The sequence below is a fragment of the Agelaius phoeniceus genome, chromosome Z, assembly GCF_051311805.1.
Source record: "Agelaius phoeniceus isolate bAgePho1 chromosome Z, bAgePho1.hap1, whole genome shotgun sequence".
Lineage (NCBI taxonomy): Eukaryota > Metazoa > Chordata > Aves > Passeriformes > Icteridae > Agelaius > Agelaius phoeniceus.
This window is the reverse complement of record NC_135303.1, coordinates 21,077,296-21,096,549: the sequence shown is the minus strand read 5'-3', so window position 1 is coordinate 21,096,549 and position 19,254 is coordinate 21,077,296. Positions and strand designations below refer to the sequence as shown.

The window sequence follows — 19,254 nt, the reverse complement described above, 5'->3', positions numbered from 1 at the left end:
AAGTGTCTGGAATCTGAGGGGACACGTAGCTCTCCCTGTTCTGCCCGTGGCCCCGGCAGAGGCGCAGGCAGGGCGAGGAAGTGGTGCGCTGCCACCCCTCCAGCCCTAGGGCTGATACAAAAGAGACCTCTGTGATTCGCAGGGCCGCCGTGCAGTAAAGCGGGGCAAGGAGGGGAAAGGAGGGGGAGGGAAGCTGCGAGGCGGACCCCGGCATCCTGGCGGGGGGTTGATCCGGGGGCGGAGGCAGGGGCTACCCCCGTGTCGTCAGGGCTGCAGCGAGGCGCGGGGTAAGCCACCATGGGGTGCGGGGGATGATGCGGGATGCGCTGCAGGGACGGAAAGACAGACAGACCCACGCTCACTTTTGACTGCCTCCCCGCACACGCAAATGCGGCTCCTCAAGGGAGCGACAGCTGCACGTGCGCTCACGTGTGCTCATTAAAAGAAGGAGATGGGCGGGGGATGGATTGCGTCCGCGGGCCGGGAATCCCCAGCACCCACTATTCGTAAAAATGTGTAGAAATGGTGCTTTCTTAATGGATTGCTGCTATATGTGGTAAGCTAATCTGATGGATGACCGTGTCGATTTCCGTTTTGGGAGAATATTATTTTTTCACACGTTTTACGTGTAGGCACATGACTTTTTTACTGGGTGACATGTGAGCGTAGGGCTTGTAAAACTGGAGCGAGGAGTAGCGCTGGAAATAACGTTAGAAATGGCAAATAATTAAAAGATACTTGTGATTAAATCGGCACAGAGTAAAAGACACTCTAATCTTTATTATAAAAATACATGCATAACAGTCTTTGGGGAGGGATAACTTTTGTCCGATATGTCCATTCAGGTAAGTTATTCATAATCTACGCATTTGAGCTTTCGAAAAAGAAAAAAATACTATGCATGGGCTTAAATTTTTTTTAAGTGGAATGACGTTGTTCGTTTAAAAAACAACATTCCTGGACTACAAAAACAGAGTAATCTTCTGGTTTTACTATTTAAACTACTCTTCTTTATTTTCATTACACATTAAGATAAACTGAAATGTCCTACCTGTGATTGTCATATAATTCAAGGCCTATGGATTTTCGGATAAAGCAGGTGTAAGGCTACAAGCAGTATTTCTTAAAAAAAATCTAAATGCTCTTTCTATGAAAAATTAGGTGCTGGATTCAAACATGCTTATGTTAGAAACCGTATGTCACACATTTAATAATGCGGCACCTAAGACAGAAACTACAAAATGTCTTCCTCAGAGAAAGGTCTCCATACCTGGCTCTGCATATTTTAAGAAAGAATTCTGAAATAAAGTACTTCTGAAATAAAGGCAGATACAAGTGCACTTAGAGGCTGCAAAACAGCAACGAAATTTTAAAATCCATTTAAATTGCCCCCACTACACCCCTTATCTATATTGCCTTATACCTTAAAATGGGACGGAAGAGGAGGAGGGGTGTGTTGGTGATTTCTAAAACTTGCTTTTCTTAATATGAAGTTACTTAGATAATCAACTTCCCGTCTCCAGCTAGCGTTGTGATAACTGAGCAGGGGAGTAAGATCCTCAAGCCTTTTTAATGTCCAATAAACATCTTATGCACTTTGATTTGTAAAACTAGCATTGTTCATAATCTGTAATCTTACACAGAATAGAAGCATGGAAGAAACTGGATATAAGGACACATACACTTCAGTCTCAGCAAAACACGGGGAAATAGGAGGGAATGGGGGAAAGGAGAAGTATATTTGAAGAAATAGAAAGACAGGAGCAAAGGACAAGTGGTAGGCTGCAATATTAAGTAAATTAAAAATAATGCAAATATACCTTACATACGCATCAGTATTAAAAGTAACACACGCTGGACCAAACAGGAGCAGGAGGAGGAGAAAAGAATGGCACAACAGGGGATTTCGGCTCACACACCGTAGCCGCCCGCTCCCATACGGGCTCTTCTACGCGCCGCCGCCCGGCCCCGATCGCTCGTTTCGGGGATGTTTGTTTTGTTGATAATGATGATGATATTTGGAAGAAAAGGGGAGGCCCCACTAATTCCCGCTAATTAGGATCTTCGCAAATAGGGACGATCGCTCCCAGGATCCGCGGTCTCTTCTCCGAACAGGGGGATTTGCATATTCTTTTCTTCTTTTTATTTTTTTTTATTGCCCTACTTTCGTTAATGTATGTAAGTGTAGACGGATGTACAGAATGCCTTCAGCTGACGTCAGTAGACGCGACCTCTCCGCTAAGTCTTGAACGTGAAGAGGGGATGGGGAGACTCGGGGCGAGGGCACAGCCGCGGAGATGCTCCGCGCTGTTCCGCGGGCGCGCAGGCTCCCGCCCGCACTCTACCCCATGAAATAAGCTCTAGCAGCAGGAGCAGTGCTGCTCAGCCCAACGCTTGGCCCCAAAAGAATGTCGACCTCGCCGCAGCACTGCAGCAGAGTCCGTCCAGCCTTTTCTATCTTTTTTTCTTTCAATTTATATCTATATATATATATATATATACATATATATATAGATAGATAGTAATTGTAGTAGTAGTAGTAGTAGTAGTGGTATTTGGACGTTATTTTCTGCTTCTTTTCATCAGGAAACGAGCGGTATATAGAAACTTTCAAGCAATTTTAAAAGATAAAAAGAAAATTCCCTCCTTCCTACCCAAAGCGTTGCATGACAGAGGAGCGTTGAGCCGGTGAGGGGGCAGCATTCATCCGGGCGCTGCTCTGTAGTGCGTCGCAGGTACTGGGCTTGGACAGAGGAAGTGGGGGAAGGTAGGCTGGCGGCCGGAGGGGTGGGGTAGCCTTCATCTCGGGTCGCAACCGCTGCCGTCTGATCTGCAAGTCCAAGGCGCTCTCACGGCTTTGCAGTGATGCTTTCTCACTCCACCGGGAGGAGACGCCGTGTAAGCGGGGATTCGGTGAACTACAGATACCGTACTGGCGGGGTGTAGATTAGAGCATTCTGTCCTCCTCTTCCCCTTCCCCTTTTGGAGACTCTAAGGTGTGTCATGATGTTTGGGAGAACTTCCCGGGAAACTTCAGACGAAGAGGCGGCAGGGTGAGATGTGGTGATAAGGTGGCTTAGAAGCGAGTGATGTTCTCTGTTAGGACCAAAGTTTCTCTCCTTTTCTGCTGACATTATTTACACTTTTTCAACCTTCTGTGAGCCGTTCCAGAGCATCTCTTTGGACCTCGACACAGCCGTTCCTAGGGCTGCACACCGCGTACTCACGCACTGCATCTCCCTTCAAGTATCTTAACTAAACTTAAATGCCCTCTCCAAGAAGCGGAAACATGTGTTTCTGACTGGGGGACCGCTGTCGACTCTTACTCTGTTTTTTTTCGTTCAGCCGGGCACTCGTGCTGAATTCCCTCGGTTCGCTCGGGGCTGGCGTGTGGATCCTCACAGAGCTCTCTTTGTCCGCCAGGTCTCCGAAGGCTGTGCCGGCAGGGAATGCCCGCCTGCCCAGGGCTTCTGCGGTGCTCTCCCCGTGGAAACATTCCGTAGAAGTCTGCAGCTGAGAACGGCAGAGCGCCTTCCCTCTCCCTGGAGCCAAGCGCCGGGGGGGACATAGGCTTGTTATCATATCTATAAATATTTATATGGATGGATGCATACATATGCATACACATGCATACACACATGTGTCTGTGTAAGGGCATCTGTAGGGTGTGTATATGTGTATGTATGTATTTAGTAATTATCTTCGCTCCTCCCACCGCCAACAGCAGCCCCCTCGCAAGCCCCCCCCCTCCGAGGGACGCCGTGTATAACCGACCCAGAGTGAGGGGCCAGCACGACATCGGCCCCCCTCAGTCACACCCCACACGCCCCTAGACAGGTGCTAGAGCAAGGATGAGCCGCCCTGCCATCTCCTCACCCTGCATACCTCTCTCTATCCCTCTGTTCCTCTTCCATCTCTCCTTCCACCCCTCCCTCACAGCACACCTCCCGTTCCGGCGCTAACCCAAACTTCTTCCCGTCGGACCCCGCACCCTAAAAGCTAGGTGGGGCTTTTACTGGTGTTTTCATGCTGTTCTCAAACCCGGAGAGATGGATGAGAGGGGGCAGAAGGAAATGGCAGTGCTTTAGGACATCCTCCTTCCAGTGACGAGAGATCACGCTACAAGTTTGCCTGACAACAGGAGTGGGAAGAGTGTTTTTTGTTAACACCATGATTTTTCCTGTTTGTTTTTTGGGGATTTTGGTTTTGGTGGGGTTTTTTGGGTTGTTGTTTTTGTTGTTGCTGTTGCTATTGTTGTTGTTTTGCCTGCTGTTGACCGGCTGCTTGGTTTTGGCAAAAGTTGCACAAAATATCAGTGCCTCCCCGAAACAAGACTCAGATGAAACTGTTCTTCAGAAGTTAACTGGAGGAAAACACCTTAGGAAGCTCGACCATTTGCTTCTTCTTCTTTTTTTTTTTTTTTTTTTTTTTTTGTTTAATGTTTCCAAAGAAATGCAAGCTTCCCTTCTTCTCTAGGAAAAAAGTACTTATTGGTCTTCTCTGCACTAGAGATTTCTAATTTGTTCTGTCTGTCAGAACGGGACTATAAGAGGTTTTGGTGCAAATTCATTATCTCTGGCAATGCATAACGTATAGTAGGAACTGAAAAAGACCGTGGCAATGGATGAAGAACAATAGAGCTTCAGTTCATCAGCAACAAAAGCGTTGGGTAAATTGGTTGAATTTCGGAGCACGTCCTCCTCAGCAGAGAGGCTGGACTAGACCTTGGCCAAACCCCCAAAATCTTACAGAACCTCACATACAACAGTTCACTTTCTACTCCAGGGCGTGGGAAAAAGTGTGGAAAAAGAAAAAAAAAATAATGGCAAACCCAAGCCAACTTTCTCCATTTCTCCCCCGTTTTCATGGATGGAAGATTTTAAACTATTTTAGAGTCATTGGAACAAGAACAACACCATGGATCCAAGGGACACTTTTAAATAGAGATGGAGAGGGGAAACACTTGAATTTCTGGAGACTTGAAAGAGGTTTTTCTGCTCCTAGGGGCCTTGGCTGTGGGAATCTTTGTTTGCCACCAGAGGCTCAACTCACCCCCCTACATGTGGGATAAAATCACTCCCTGATAAAGGCGAAGATATGTAAGTACTGCAGTGTTTATGTGTGTGTGTGTGTGTCCTGAATTCCCTGCAAAATTTGGATGCTGAATCCCCGACAGATGGAGATTTCCCGGGTAGCCTCCTCGGGTAGCTGGAGCAGGTTGATTGGCTGCCTTCTCTCACTCTCGGCAAGGGACTTTTGATTAACAAGGCAGGGTTTATGATTAGACACAGCGGCTTACACCGGTGAGCCGATTTTGTGTCTGTTGCTAAACCTGTTGGTCGTCGGGCTGTATTTAATTGTGGGAAATGTTAATTATCTAGCAGACTGCCAGCGGATGCTCAGCAGCTGTGGCTTCTCAGGGAGTTTTTTTGCAGTGCCTGGTTGCCCTCGGAAGATGTGCAGGCACAAAAGCAAACACAGAGTTGAAAAATAGCAGTTAACAGACCACAGGAACAAACAAACAAAAACGCCACAAAAGTGTGTGGGGTGGGAGGGGGGTGGAGGGCGGTAGGGGAAAGAAATGCAGAGGGAAAATAAAAAAGAAGGGGAGAGGAAAGATAAGTCGGAGACATATCTTGCAGCTGGTCAGGGTGCAAAGGATTGCTCGCAGTCCATCCGCTGCCTCCCACGCAGTGGGTCACTCGGAGCAAGCAACCATCACTTCTTGGGTTTTCCAAAATCTATCCCTGCCAAAATGGCTCTGCTCAGCACAGGAACGCATCTGGCAAGGGAGTGTCGGGACAGGACAGTTCCAATGGAGTTGCAGGAGGGCCAGTGAAGAGCCGCCCGGCCACTCACCGTGGCCCGGGGATGCCCCTCTGCATCCCCCTATCCTTTCCAGCAAAACAATGTCATCTTTCAACAACCGCAGTCCACTCATGTCCGTTGGGTGAAACTGCCTCATCGCAACATCTAAGAACAGCGTTGCTGCCTGGGAAATAACAAGAGCAGCAGCAACAACATTAATAACAATAACAATAATGATTTTTTAGTTGAGGCTGTTGTGATCGATATAATACGATGAAAACCAGCAACTTACATTGTATTTATTTACCCCCGCAGCCCTTGATAAGCTTGCAGAGCTGTAAATAGAGACTATGCCTTCCTAGTAATTCTGATTTCAGGACATCATCAGTCAGGAAATGTGGGAAATCTGTGGGAAATCTGGCAGGAAGATGCTGGTATAATATATTTTGCCTGTTTTGAACTGAAGGCTAGGTGGAGCCTCCAACCTTTATTAAGTAACTGGCAGCTTACAGTACAAAAATTCTAGATCTGCCTCTACAATTCCATTCGAGATCTGCCTCTATAGTTTTCACCCCTCCTGTTCAGCAGCCCCAGATAATATTTTTAGCCTTTTATTTTTAAGTGCAATTCTTCAGAAATAAGAATGCAGTTTAAAATACACATATTATATTATATTATATTATATTATATTATATTATATTATATTATATTATATTATATTATATTATATTATATTATATCATATTATATTATATTTCTGGTAAGTATTGATTGCCGTCTTTAACCCTTTTTTATCATCTTTAGCAGACACAGGAGTATATCACTCATATCTGTTTTGTTTCATCTTAAATCATCTGCAGGAAATGTAACTAGTTTTTTCCACCTTTAATCTACGGTCAAGTGTTTTAGCGATTTATCTAATAATCCCAAAAGTTAATATACTCAGTGCCTTCTAATCACATGGATTTATCCACTCGTATATATTTCTGGAACAAGATGTTTAAATTGTGATCCTTTGCTTTTTAGGGGGCTATTGTTCAGGTTTAAACAATTCAGACCACAGATAATTACAGTTGCAACAAGAAATGGTAATCTTTGGGGTTTTTTTAATAAAAGTCAGATGATATTGTATACATTACCGACAGAAAACATATCCTTTAACAGCACATGGTTTCCACGTGTAAACTGACTGTTTGGGGATTTGATTTTTTTTTCCTGTGATTTTGAATTCTTGATACTCTATCTTTTCTTATGTCTGAATTTGGATTTGTACCTTTTTCCATACTCTAATGTAAGAGAAGTATAATCTGTTGCTTGTAAAATTAAATTGTGGTCACAAAAGAAATTATAAGCCACTTTCATTTGAGGGTGAGGCAGTTCAATGACTTACCTGAATGGGAGAAAAGGGATGCTGCTCTGCAGAGAAAAATGGCTTGGACTATACTGGCATGCCACAATGTTTACATGAATTTTGTCATAATTTAGTGCAAAAAGGGAATTTATGCAACACACTTCTTATGTATGTCACAGCAGCTTAAGTGGGGTTCCTGTGTGTCCTCCCAAAGAAGGTGGTGTTGCTGGAGATAGGATGGGGATCTGATTGCAAGAATTAGAGAATCATAAGCATTCCTCTTTAAAGTCAATAGAGGTGGTTTACTCTTAAGAAATCCATACAGGATATTTCTTCTTTACATCACAGCCATCTGGAGACCTAAAAAAAGAGTATAAAACAAGTATGACAATCTACAAGCCATTAGCAGAAATTTGCTAGGGAGCTAGAAGGAAAAGGTCAGTGTCTTGTATTCCATAACTTCCAATAAGCAGGTATTTCTACAGTGACTTTGGAATAAGTAAGTTTTACACAATTATGTAAACTGGAAGAGAGTGGGCAGTGTTAACAGCTGCTTTTGACAATCCAGGTGATGTTTTGGGCAGAATTTTCACAACTGTGCTTTTCTTAAACTTTCGACATGCTAGGCAACAGTCCAGTTTTAGAAAAGTGCTTTACAACTGCTGAATATATTTTCATATTCAGAATAATAAAAAAAGTTAAACTCATTATGATTTAGAGGCTCTTGATGTCTCAGAGCTTGAAAATGTAATTGGTAATAAGACTAATGAACAGCTGGGTCATAACCACCACATTGCCTCTTTTGATGTGCTTAGGCTCCAATGATTAATCAACAAAATATGTCAGGTGTATTGCAGTTACTTCCCAAGTTAGTGTGTAAGTGAGGCAATGAAAAGAAAGCTTGGTGTTTTAGAGATATGCTTTGTCTCTTTGAAAAAACACCAATTTACATTAACATATCTTGCATTTAAATCTGGTGGTGTGACAGCTGGTGACATGGCTGCATTGAACATGTACATATGCATCTGTGTTAATATACACATATGTACATATGCACTTCTGTGTAAGCACAGATGCAGATACCCACACATACACAAGGATCACTTGTAATTTCATGCCTTTGACTGAAAGAATTTAATGCATAAGCTCACAAACTTGTCCTGTGCAACACATGCTTGATCACCAACAAAACTGCCTCTAGTTATTGCCACAAAAAAAATCTTTTGCCTATCTGCCAACTCAGAAAAACTCGTATAAACTCATTAGAACTTTGTATATTAATCAAGGTGATCATGTGCCTCTGGTTGCTTCAGATATCTGATTCAGTTGACCCTGTTATGCCTGAACAATCCAAGAGATAGTGAAGCAGCTCAGTAAGACATAACACAGCATCATAAAAATTCTAATCATTTTTGTGCCAGGTTCTGAATTTTTATCAAAGAACACTGCCACAAGTAGGTCTTATGTATCCCAGGTAAAAAAAACACTGTTCTTTTTCCTGGTGGCAAAAAAAACAGTCTATACCAGGATAGATAGTACCTGTTTAAAACAGAAGTGCTTAGCTTCAAAGTCTTAGAATCTGAAAACACAAGTAAATTGATAAAGTCCCCGCAGTATTCAGATTCAGCAGTTAGTAGATTAGCAATGTCTGTGTGCTACTTCTTGGTGGCAGTATTAATTTTGGGCTGTGTCATACAAATGGGATTTTTTTCCCCCATTTTCATGTTTCAGTAATTGCAATAAAAATGGGCTTGTTGATACAGTTGTTGTTTTACAGCGTAACCACATACACCTGCATATATATTTTAATACAAACACAGACACATGCACCTAGACTGACACATGTACATATGGCTCCCCTGTGCACACACAAGGGAACATAAGCTTTATCATACAAGCAAGGTCTGTAGCCGACATAGAGCATCAGCAACTTCAGTTTAACCCCTTGAATTTAAAAAAATCGACCTAAAAATTAGCAATGTATGTAAGTGCAGGTTAATTTACAAACAAATGCATTTAAATGCTGTGTGACCTATAGACTGTGATTGTACTTGGACACATGTTTTATTTTGCAGCTTAGAAAAGTAGCAGCATGAATTTTAACTCGTATTCCTTTAAGAGTTCTGAGCAGTCTATAGTCTGTCTGTGATGAATTTTTTTATATGTATCTCACTGAACACAGCACACAAGAGCTGTTGAAGTGCATTTATTAATTTCAATAGTAAACATGGTAGATCACAGTGAGAAGGTTCATTTTATCACAAATACTCAAGAGACCTTTAATGTTTTCACTTGAAAAAATTCTATACAAATTATATTGTTAAATAATTCAAAGTACAATGTTCTTTTAGTGGGGGGCTGGGAGGGGAGGAGGAGGAGCTGAGAGACTTAAATTCTAAAACTCTACATCACTCATCAAGACTTTTCTCTGTCGGTTCCATGAGTAACACCAGCATGCAGTTCTTTTCTCTTAGTACGAGGTCAATAAAAAGAAACGATAAATCAGCTTTTTTATTAAGGCGTTTTGTCAGATGATGTATGGTCTTAGTAAATATTGCTGCAATGTTCACCTGTGTTGCATTCTAACACAGACACAGAAACACACACAGGCTGGGAGGGAGTGGGGGGTGGGAAGAAGGGCGGAGAGAGGTTATAGAAGCTACAGAATACGCTGAGCCTGCTGCTTACAGCTTTCTGCACAGACAGGCAGAGGAGAACGCCTCGCACAACAGTCCTGCTGTAAATACCTGAACCACGATGGGCGCCAAGCACGACAGATATGCGGAGTAAAAATAAATGCACACCTCTTCTCTCCGCAAAGAAACTAACCAACCAACCAAAAAAAAAAAATCCCTCATAGACACACAAGGACAGGGCAAATTGTCAGTGTAATTACACATCGACTCGTTGCGTAGCACAGCCCCCCCTCACGGCTTTCAAGCGCAGGGCCCCGCTCCCCGCCGCGGCATCCCTCCACTCTAGCGGGGGCTGCCCTAAGAGAAGCGCAGCAGCGCTCCCTGGGGTCGGACAGGCTGCTTACCGTCCCCGGGGAGAGTCCTGTCGCCCGGCCTCTGGATTTTAGAGCGGTCTGTGCTGCAGAGGAGGAGAAAGGTAACGGCGGCGGGCGGATCCCCCGCACCGGGGCGGCGGAGGCGGCGACGCTGGAGGCCAGACCAGACTCCGTCCCGGCGTCGGCCGCTGGTGGCTCATGCATATCAATAGCCGTGTGTACTCGTAGTTTCTCATGACATCATCATTATCTTGTTCTCCCGCGGTCCAGGACCTCTGACCTTGCCGGGCTGGCCCGCATTTTGGCACTGAAAGCCCTCCAATGATGGCCCTTTTCTCCTTCTTTCAGACCGGGAGCGGCAGCAGCCGGCAAGACCGCCGTCTACTTCTCCCTGGTTTTAGGAGCTCCGAGAAAGGGCGAATCTCCCCCTTCTAAAATACACACGCAGGCAAGGTATTTGCAATCAAGCTGCCACCATTTGGCAAAGAGCTCTATGCCGTGTACAATGTAAGGGGATCAGGAGCCGCATCCTCGGATCATCTTTTTACTTTCTATTGAAATGGATTTTCCCCACCTTCTTGTTCCTCCTTACACTGCGCTGGAAATTGCCGAAGGCTTTTCATCTTTATAGAGGCTAAGGTGTCTTTCTTGGAAACGAAGCGATTCACAATGCAAATTAGGGGCCTGTAAAGGAATGGATGCTCCTTTCTCTTAATGCAGCTTGACGCAACTTAATAGCTGGTTTTATTTTCTAGTATTAAGAGACGAATTGATGTCTACCCTTGCCGGAAATTACTGGCTGAAACAAAAAGTTAGGAATAAACTTTGAAGGCAAGGGGTCATTCTGTAGCTGCACATACATACAGAAATACTTACATAAAAGGATGACATTTTAAAGCAGCGCTAGTGCTCATGGAGAGAACAATACTTTTGCCAGAAAGAATCTGGACTGTAGCAAGGACAAAAAAAAAAATGTTCCGAGGGAAGCGAGTTGTTATCTTTGGTTATCTAGCTGTATGAGTGTTTCGGTCTTCATAAAGCTAGATAACCGAAAGTAAAAACTCCTTCAAGGTCATCGTACAGCATGTGAAAATGAAAGATTGCTGCAAGAGAGTAAAAATCGAAAAGGGTCAGAAATGCTTACTGAATCTAACATTTTTAGAGCTAAAGATGAGACTGGAGAAAGTTAAATGGCATACTTATTCCAAAATACGAAGTTGATGGCGCACTTATTCCAAAATATGAAGTTGTCGCATGGCACAGAATGGATATTCACCCGCTGCAGAGAGAATATGGTACTGATGGTAAACAACGTATGCGCAACTATTGCTGTTGAATAAATAAATAAAGAGAAACTAAGAACAGTCAGCATTAAACCAGACTAAGAGGACAATTTTTTTTCTCTTAGAAACCTAATGATGAGTTTCATTTTGCAAAGTAATTCATTGCAATGAAATGGCCTTGAAAAATAAAGATGATAGTTGGTGATGAAGATGGTGGTGCTGGTAATACAGAGCTGACTACTGAACTGAGGAAAACTAAAACCCAAATACAACAACAAAAAACAACAATCCAACCCAAAACCTGTCTGTGTGCATCTGAGACAAAGCATTGAGGTTAATTTCAAATCATGTGAAAGCAAGCTTTCAGAAAAAGTTTACACCGAAGTGCAGGCAAGCTTAATTAGAACTCGGCGGAGTTGCGCAAAAATGGAGAAAAAAGTAATGGCCGATTTTTATTCCACTATTCGAAACGCGAGCATAGATGCTTCTCTTTTTCGAGAGGGTTTCCTTGAGGAAGCTACTGAAGCAGAAAGACATGATGGAGACGAGACCGCCCTCCCCCCGTCAATGTGTGGAAAAATGTTCTACGCCTTGCTCTGCACCTAGCTTGGAAATGAAAGTGACATTTACTCCAAAACCCACGTGTGCGCCTCCTCTCTTTTTGTTTAAGGATGATCAGGTCTATCCTGGAAACAGCTCTGGCATCCTACACCGAAATAATTAGGACGTATACAGACCTGACAAAAACACGGAGAGGAGAGGAGGGGAGGAGGTGGAGAAGCGGAGGGTCTGTCTTGCCTAATTGATTCCGTTAAACGATGTGCAGGAGATGTGAACGGCTGGGTGCTCCCATTCCCACGCTCGGGGCAAATGGCAGCGCCGTGCCCCGGCGGTCGGTGACAGACAGCCCGGCGGGGGCCGGGGCCGGGGGAGCCCACCGCCGACACCCGCGAGAGTATTTCCCACCCACTGCCATCCCAGAAATGCGGGACGAAGGGACGGGGCTGCAGAACACGCCCGCTTCCCCTGCGCCGCACCCCTCCGTGCCCTCCGAGGGAGAAGGGTGGAACTTGCGCCCGGGCGGAACTTGCGCCCTTCTCCAGTGGAGGTCGCGAGGGGACGCGGGTTTTGGTCCCGATGGAGGAAGGGAAGGTCAGGGCAGATGTGTCGGGATGCAAACAGTCCTGTGTTTTTAACAAATATTATCTTCATAATTACGGCTGTTTAGGCGCCTCTTGCAGTGAAACTGAGGGGGATTCATTGCTTAGGGTAACATATTTTCTTTGGACTTGACCTAAAGGTTTGTCCAGAGGCACGCTCGAATGTGATACTGAGTTAGTAACCGAACGTTCTCCACTGCAGATTAAAATAAGATCAGCAATATGGGAAGGTGGGTCAGCGGTCTCCATCCGTCTGGGGCAAAACTTTTGCTCGCCGCTCTTTATAATTATTTAATTTTATTTTGTTTTTTCGCTTCGTTGTTGAACTGCTTATAAAAAACTTTGGTTTGGGGCTTATACTGGGAATATTTACCTTCCCGCCACACATTGCACTGTGAGAATGATGGAACAAGGATCCAGCTAGCGTGTTCTGGAAGCAGCAGGAGCACTGAGTAGCTAAACCAAAGAATTTTGCCTCAAAATTTAGACCATCCTCTCTGTAGCTGTTAAAATAGCCTTAGTTTCGGACGGAAGGTGCTCCTCGTGGCCGTCGGCAGTGCCGGCTGGGACCCTGGCTAGGCTCTTTTCAGGATAAACCTTTGTTTTGTCTGCGCTACGTATGCTCAAAGTTTTACTGCTGCAGCGCCCGGTGAGGGGAGCTGTGTTTATTTACATCAGAACTGTGTTTGAACAGCCGGGCTTTCAAAGCAGAGTGCCCGCCTCTCATTTAACTGCATGTCTAGGGGTGCTATTTACCTCGAGCCATTGTCTACTACAATTAACATTTATACGACAAAGTGCGGGGCCTTGTTTCTTAACGAGCTTCAATTAAGGCGATAAGCTGTTTTCTGGGGAAACCCCTTGTTTACTTAGGCATGAATGGGGTTAATTTACTTAATTTACTTAAGATGTTGCTTGCGTCTAGGTCTTCGTTGTAAATTTGTGAAAGAAAACATCAGAGAAAAACAGCAGCATTATAATCGCGTGTTTGCCATTGTCATCTTAAATTGTTTTGTATCTTAATAATGTCACGTGATTATGAATCAATAAAATATTATTGGCTATTATTACTTCTCCTGCTCTTACTCCTTCTCTTCTTCAGGAGCAGAGACCCATTTCTCTGCACCTTTTTTTCTACACAGTAAACTTCTGACTTGGGGAAAGAGAGCATGTGGAAATGTGGTAATGCGGTAGCAGGCCCTCAGTTTTATGCTTTAACAGGCTCACGCAGCAAGTAACTAGGAAAGGTAATCCTTCCCTAGAATTATTGACCTTTTACGTGTTGTTCCCTCAAAGCTTGTGTGGAAAAAGAAGTCACTCTATCAACCAAAGAAAAAGTTTTATGTTACGGGAAATGAAACCAAACCCAAACCCAAAAAGATGAACTATAAGTGGGCATTTCTCTCCAAGCCAGTTCTAGCTCTGAAGGAGACCGGATCAAGTTTATTTAGCATACCAGTGCACTGTAGAATAGTTGGAAGGTAGTTGCAGGTTGTGTGAGTATGCATGTTAACTAGCAGGGATTGGGGCTTATTCTTTGTGAAAACAGAACAGCAGATTGCTGTGCAAGGCCAATGTTAAAAAGGCAGCTGAATTTAACACCATCTGGAAGAAAAGATCCCTTGATGACTTTCTCACACCGTCAGACAAAACTGGTGTCTCTTGTTCTGTGGCCTTGTCTATGCAACCACACAATACTCAGTCATTATACTTTTGCTGAGAGAAAATTTGAGAACACATTATGGGTAACTGGTGAATGACCAAGTTTCATTATACCCGCTTAAGTCGATTGAAATCTACGTCTAGAGCTATGAATGGCAGCATTGTTTTCCTCAACGGGGCTGTACTAAATGTCAGCACGGTGTAAAGAAAAACTTGAAGTCTGCAAATAACTTACCAGATCTCAATTATAATATTTTCCCACGCTAGAACTAATATCATTGCTAGTGCCTACAATGCATGAAATACAACAAAGGTGGCAGAGGAAAAAATGAGTTCATTTACAAGTTATTTCAGCCAGACAAACACTTTAACTTTCTTACAATGGCTTCGGCACAAAGAGCTGCATAATAATTTTCTGAAAATTTCAAGCAACCAAACTGCTTCTTACAAAATTTGAAAAATAAATTGTGCAAACTAATGTATTTATTTTAACCCTCCAGTTTAAGACTGATAAAATATTAGTAGATGCACTTTACAGTACACAGATCACTTTGTGTGAGTCTAGCAGATGATTCCTTCTTTAATGTTAAGCAGAAATGGCACAAGCAAAGCAATGAGAAATGTATTTCTTCAGGTGCTGGAGGAAATCCACCAGGGCATCTCAGTGTTTGCACAGGTACCAGAAGGACAGTTTTCACTTCTCTCATTTTTTAACTACTACTTTTTTACCTCACTTTATAGTGGTTTCTGTTATGAGTGCTGTTCAGGTCAGTCCTCTGCTTGTGATTCATGCACAGTGAAGACTATGAAACAGCTCAAAGGCATGGTGAAGAGTTAGTTGTGTGTGCTTTGTTAGAATGTGTTTTAAACCTAGGTGACCATGATTCTGTCTGCATTTCATAAAGCACAATACAGTCCCTGGCATAAAAACTTGAAATGATGAGCAACTACCCTTGTGCTGAGTAACACATCTCTTCAGCAGCTCCACTTGCTGCATTTCTCAGCAGTTCCATCGCTGCAGCCCTGGATACTGGGGATGCTGGTGCATGGGGCAGGCAGAGGACTGGTGGGATAACTGGGCAGGTCTTGGTGCTAGATAAATTATTTTTTTACTTGCTCATGCAGCCACTCATGAATGAGAGGCAGGTGGGGACATCTGGATCGGGAGCAGAAGCAGGGCAACGCAGGCAGGTGATGGGGAGGTTTAAAGAGAAGCCAGTCCTTCACTAGTGCCCTACCTACTGAACAAAAGCTGGCACCTGTTGGAGGAGGGAGTTCCTTTCACCAGCCAAAGATGTGTTGTTTGTATGAATGGATCTATTCATGACCACACCTCTACTTTCCTGAACTTTCCATTAATATGCAATAGCATAGGGTAGATTCATTATTTTTGTTTCAAATAAATTGTGAAATATTTTGTTTTGTGGAGAAGCCAAGGACACATTGCCTGTTAGCCAGATTCCCTCCCTTCCCAGCTGAATTAAAAACAGTTTTCTGACTTCTTTTGGCTAGAAGGAGAGGTATATGTGTATAGCTGTCCCACAGGGACACTATTTAAAAAGGTCACTAAAATTTTTAAAACATGCCCCACTTCCAGAGATTGCTCACCCTGGAGTAAGCATATTTATTACCCCTTACATCCTCTATTATTTTAATTTAGAAGAAAGAAAATGTCAGACTTTGATGATTCGATTTTCTATTAAACAGCAAGTGTATGAGGTAAATATTAGGGCATTTCTTATCGCCTTTTCTGGGAGTGGGAAAAGAGGAGAAAGGAGCCCTTTGATTGTGCTGTTGCTTGTCAATAGTGCCTGTTTTGTTCTTCCTGAAGCTCTCATTGGTGTATAAACATATAATTATAGACATACATTTGTGTATGTATACATATACATCCATAGTTTATGGTGTAAAGCTGGTGTGACCCTGTCAATGTCAGAGTCTGACATGGATGAACTTGTGTCATCCACTTTGTGGAGATCAGGCTGACACCAAGCTGTACAGACTTATTTTAGGTATGTATGCAGTAATGCAGTGGAAAGGGAATGTTCAGTCTGTGTCTTTAAATCTAATGCTCAAAAAACTATTTTCCCCATAATTCCGTGCAAATAATGCTAATCCATGCTTGCGGAGGTGGGGAAGGGATAGGAGGGGACGGAAATTCCCCTGGCAAACGAAGAGGTTGCGCTCGGCCCGCGGATTCCCTGCCAGGCCGCACGTCCCTCCAGGGCCCCCCAAGCTGATCCTGCTGGTTCGAAGCGCAAGCCACCAACCCAGATCCGCGGCGGCGCCGCCGAAGAGCATCCCCAGCGTCCGCAGTCTCAGCCCAGCTGAGGGGATGCCGCAGTCCAGTCGCCGGGCTCCGTTCCCGCTCGACAACCGCTCTGATTGGAGTTTTCCAGGAGACCGGTGGCGGCGCGCATGGGATAGGGTGGGAAGCGGCGGGTTGCGCCGATGCGTGCTCCGTGCGTCTCCTCTTCCCGCTCCTACCGAGCCGGTACCCCCTCGCCCGGCCTCATTGCTCCTGCCCTCTCTCCGACCGCAGGCCTGCATTACCGCCATTAATTGCTGTAAGTGACCACCTCTAATTAGCGCTGCCCGCCGAGGAGCCGCCGCTGGAGGCAGTCAGAGCTCTCTTCCCTCCCCCGTTGCCGAGTAACTGAAGTATTATCGCGACTGATCCGCCGCGCCGGTGTGCTCCTCCGACAAAGGAGATTCGGAAAAAAAAACCAAAACAACGAAGTCCAAGTCTTAAGTAGTTACTAAAGCCAGTTAATGACATCGTGCATGGATATTTTAACTTGTTGTAAGTCACAGAAAAGATTAAGGAGAAATCATGCTACACATGCTACACATGCTAATGATACCATGTTGGCTCCACAGCACTGTCGGGTGCGGCTTAACCCACCTGCTCTGCATACGCCACTAAAAGGTTCCTTGGAGGCCCAAGGTGCTTTGCTGTTCGTTTAAAAATCCATAACTGCCTCTGAAATTTCTGTGCCTGACCTACACCATAAAAACACATTTTAAAGGTGGTTTGTGCTAGAATGGTAAACACTTATATTTAATGTATGGGATGCACTGAGTTAAGGGCAAAACTGATCTTTCTCCTTCAGGTGTAGATGCTTTGTTGCCATATTTCTCAGTTCCTTCAGCTATTACTAAAATCTGAAGCACAGAATCATAGAATGTCCTAAATTGGAAGGGACCCACAAAGATCATTTAAGTCCAGCTTTTGGAACTGGCCAGGACAGGCCCAAGATTAATAGTGGTTGGGTATTCACTCCTCCTCAACGCTGATTATTCAAATATCTGTGCCAAAGTGTAGTGTGTAATAAGAACCCAGATATTTTTGCTTAATTACCATTATGGTTTTGATCGTACTGTGAGGTGGGTGAGTAGGGTTGCAGAAGGGAGCAAGGTCAGCACACCAACATAATAAATAAAGTAAGGAAACTGCCAGTGCACAGGGAATTGTGATAAGGAATCCCCTTCTGCTTAACCTTTTGACCTCTTGTTTGTACCTCAGCATGGGGAAAGTAGTAGCCAGGTCAAAATGAACTTTATAAGTAAATGAGTATGTGAGAGAGTCAGCAGTTTGTCTTCTTTAAAGTCTTAGAATAGTTTGTTGGGAAAAACTAATATTTTGTGTTTTGGGTCAAAACCTGGTAAATCTGTCTGTGATTCAAAAGCAGCATTTCACCTTTTGAAAAAGAACCTGTATAGTCTGAATGGGATAATTTTTCCTTCAGAATAAGCTCTCAAGTGTCAATTAAAAGGGGCATATAATAGTTATTTAACAATGATTTTTTAAAAAAAAGTCTCTTAATAATATCAGTTGGCTGAAAAGGACGTTAACATAAAAAATACTCCAGCATCATTGTCATGTAGAATACTATCTTTAAGAAACAAGATTTTAGGATGTAATAAAATAATATAATTATCATCAGAATAACAGTACTGGTTTAATGTAATTGGAATCTAACCTACAGTAACCTTGTATGGGAGAGCTGGAGTCAGTAACAGAAAACCTGCACAGAAAGGATGGTATTGCACATATACAATTTCCTGTCATCTAATTCAGCAGCAGTTGTGGTAGACCAGAAAAGGTAAAATTAGCTTTCTTTTTTAAATTAGCGTGCTCTCTCTCTTTCTCTCTCTTTATATATACATATATACATATATATGTGTGTATATATATATATGAATTACTCTCTTTTGCTATTTTCTATCACAGAAAGCAATTGCTGCTGTATCATGTCAGAATTCACTCTAGGTGTGTTGGAAGGTAAAGGCTGGTGGTAGTACAGGCTGAAACAGAGCAAGAGATAATTCTTCACTTATTTTTCACTTTGGAAAATTGTTTCAAAATAGACAACCTCTCTATGGCTGTAACTAGTGTAAGCATACATTGTAGAGATTCCTCTTCAGCTGAGTACTTGGGATTTTATGTGTTACCAATATCTTACCTGGATATAAATATATTGGATATGAATATGGATATAAATATATTGCAGGAAATTTATGAATATTGAATTTATGTCTTCCTCTAAATTCCCATAATTCTTATGTGGCTGGGCTCATATGACAGCTAAGCAGATCCTTTTTTATTTACATGGACATTTGGCATATACAAACTCATAACTTTGAATCTGGAAACCTACAATCTGTATCAGCATTTGCACTGTCATTAAGTGAGTTTACTATGTTCCATCATATCCATATGCTCTACCTCATTTGTCTCCAAAAGGTCTTTTCCAGCTTAGTTAGTTTAGCAATTCTCTGATTCTGTGACTTCATGTGCTGAGGCAATATTCATAGTTAACACAATTCCATAACACAGATCCATAACACAGTTACCAAAAGTAAGTCACCTCTGTCCCTGGACTGTGAGTATTGACAGTATCAAAAACTTCCATTTTTCCCTGCATTGTTCTTAACCCCTGATGATTAATGAGATAGACTAAACTACAAAAAATCAAG

General features: G+C 43.4%; 2 long non-coding RNA genes across 9 annotated transcripts in view; one reads left to right on the top strand and one right to left on the bottom strand.

Annotated features, from left to right (window-relative positions):
* Window positions 1-187: 187 nt before the first annotated feature.
* The window catches only part of LOC143692211 (uncharacterized), a 112,836-nt gene continuing 93,769 nt past the window's right edge, over window positions 188-19,254 (top strand). For 4 of the 5 annotated variants that reach the window (XR_013180083.1, XR_013180084.1, XR_013180086.1 and 1 more), the window contains exon 1: window positions 194-5,099. This is a non-coding gene — a long non-coding RNA (uncharacterized LOC143692211). Of the gene's footprint in view, window positions 5,100-19,254 lie in introns of all 5 variants that reach the window. The other variant, XR_013180082.1, reaches the window with a different exon arrangement.
* LOC143692210 (uncharacterized) lies at window positions 761-12,531 on the bottom strand. 4 transcript variants are annotated; one of them, XR_013180081.1, is made up of 5 exons: window positions 12,190-12,531; window positions 11,046-11,448; window positions 10,200-10,968; window positions 7,199-7,519; window positions 761-5,992 (listed from the first exon to the last, which is right to left on the bottom strand). It is a non-coding gene; the product is annotated as an uncharacterized LOC143692210 (long non-coding RNA). The 4 variants fall into 4 exon arrangements; XR_013180079.1 differs by having other exon boundaries at window positions 10,200-11,272; window positions 11,369-11,448; window positions 12,190-12,529; XR_013180080.1 differs by having other exon boundaries at window positions 10,200-11,498; window positions 12,190-12,530.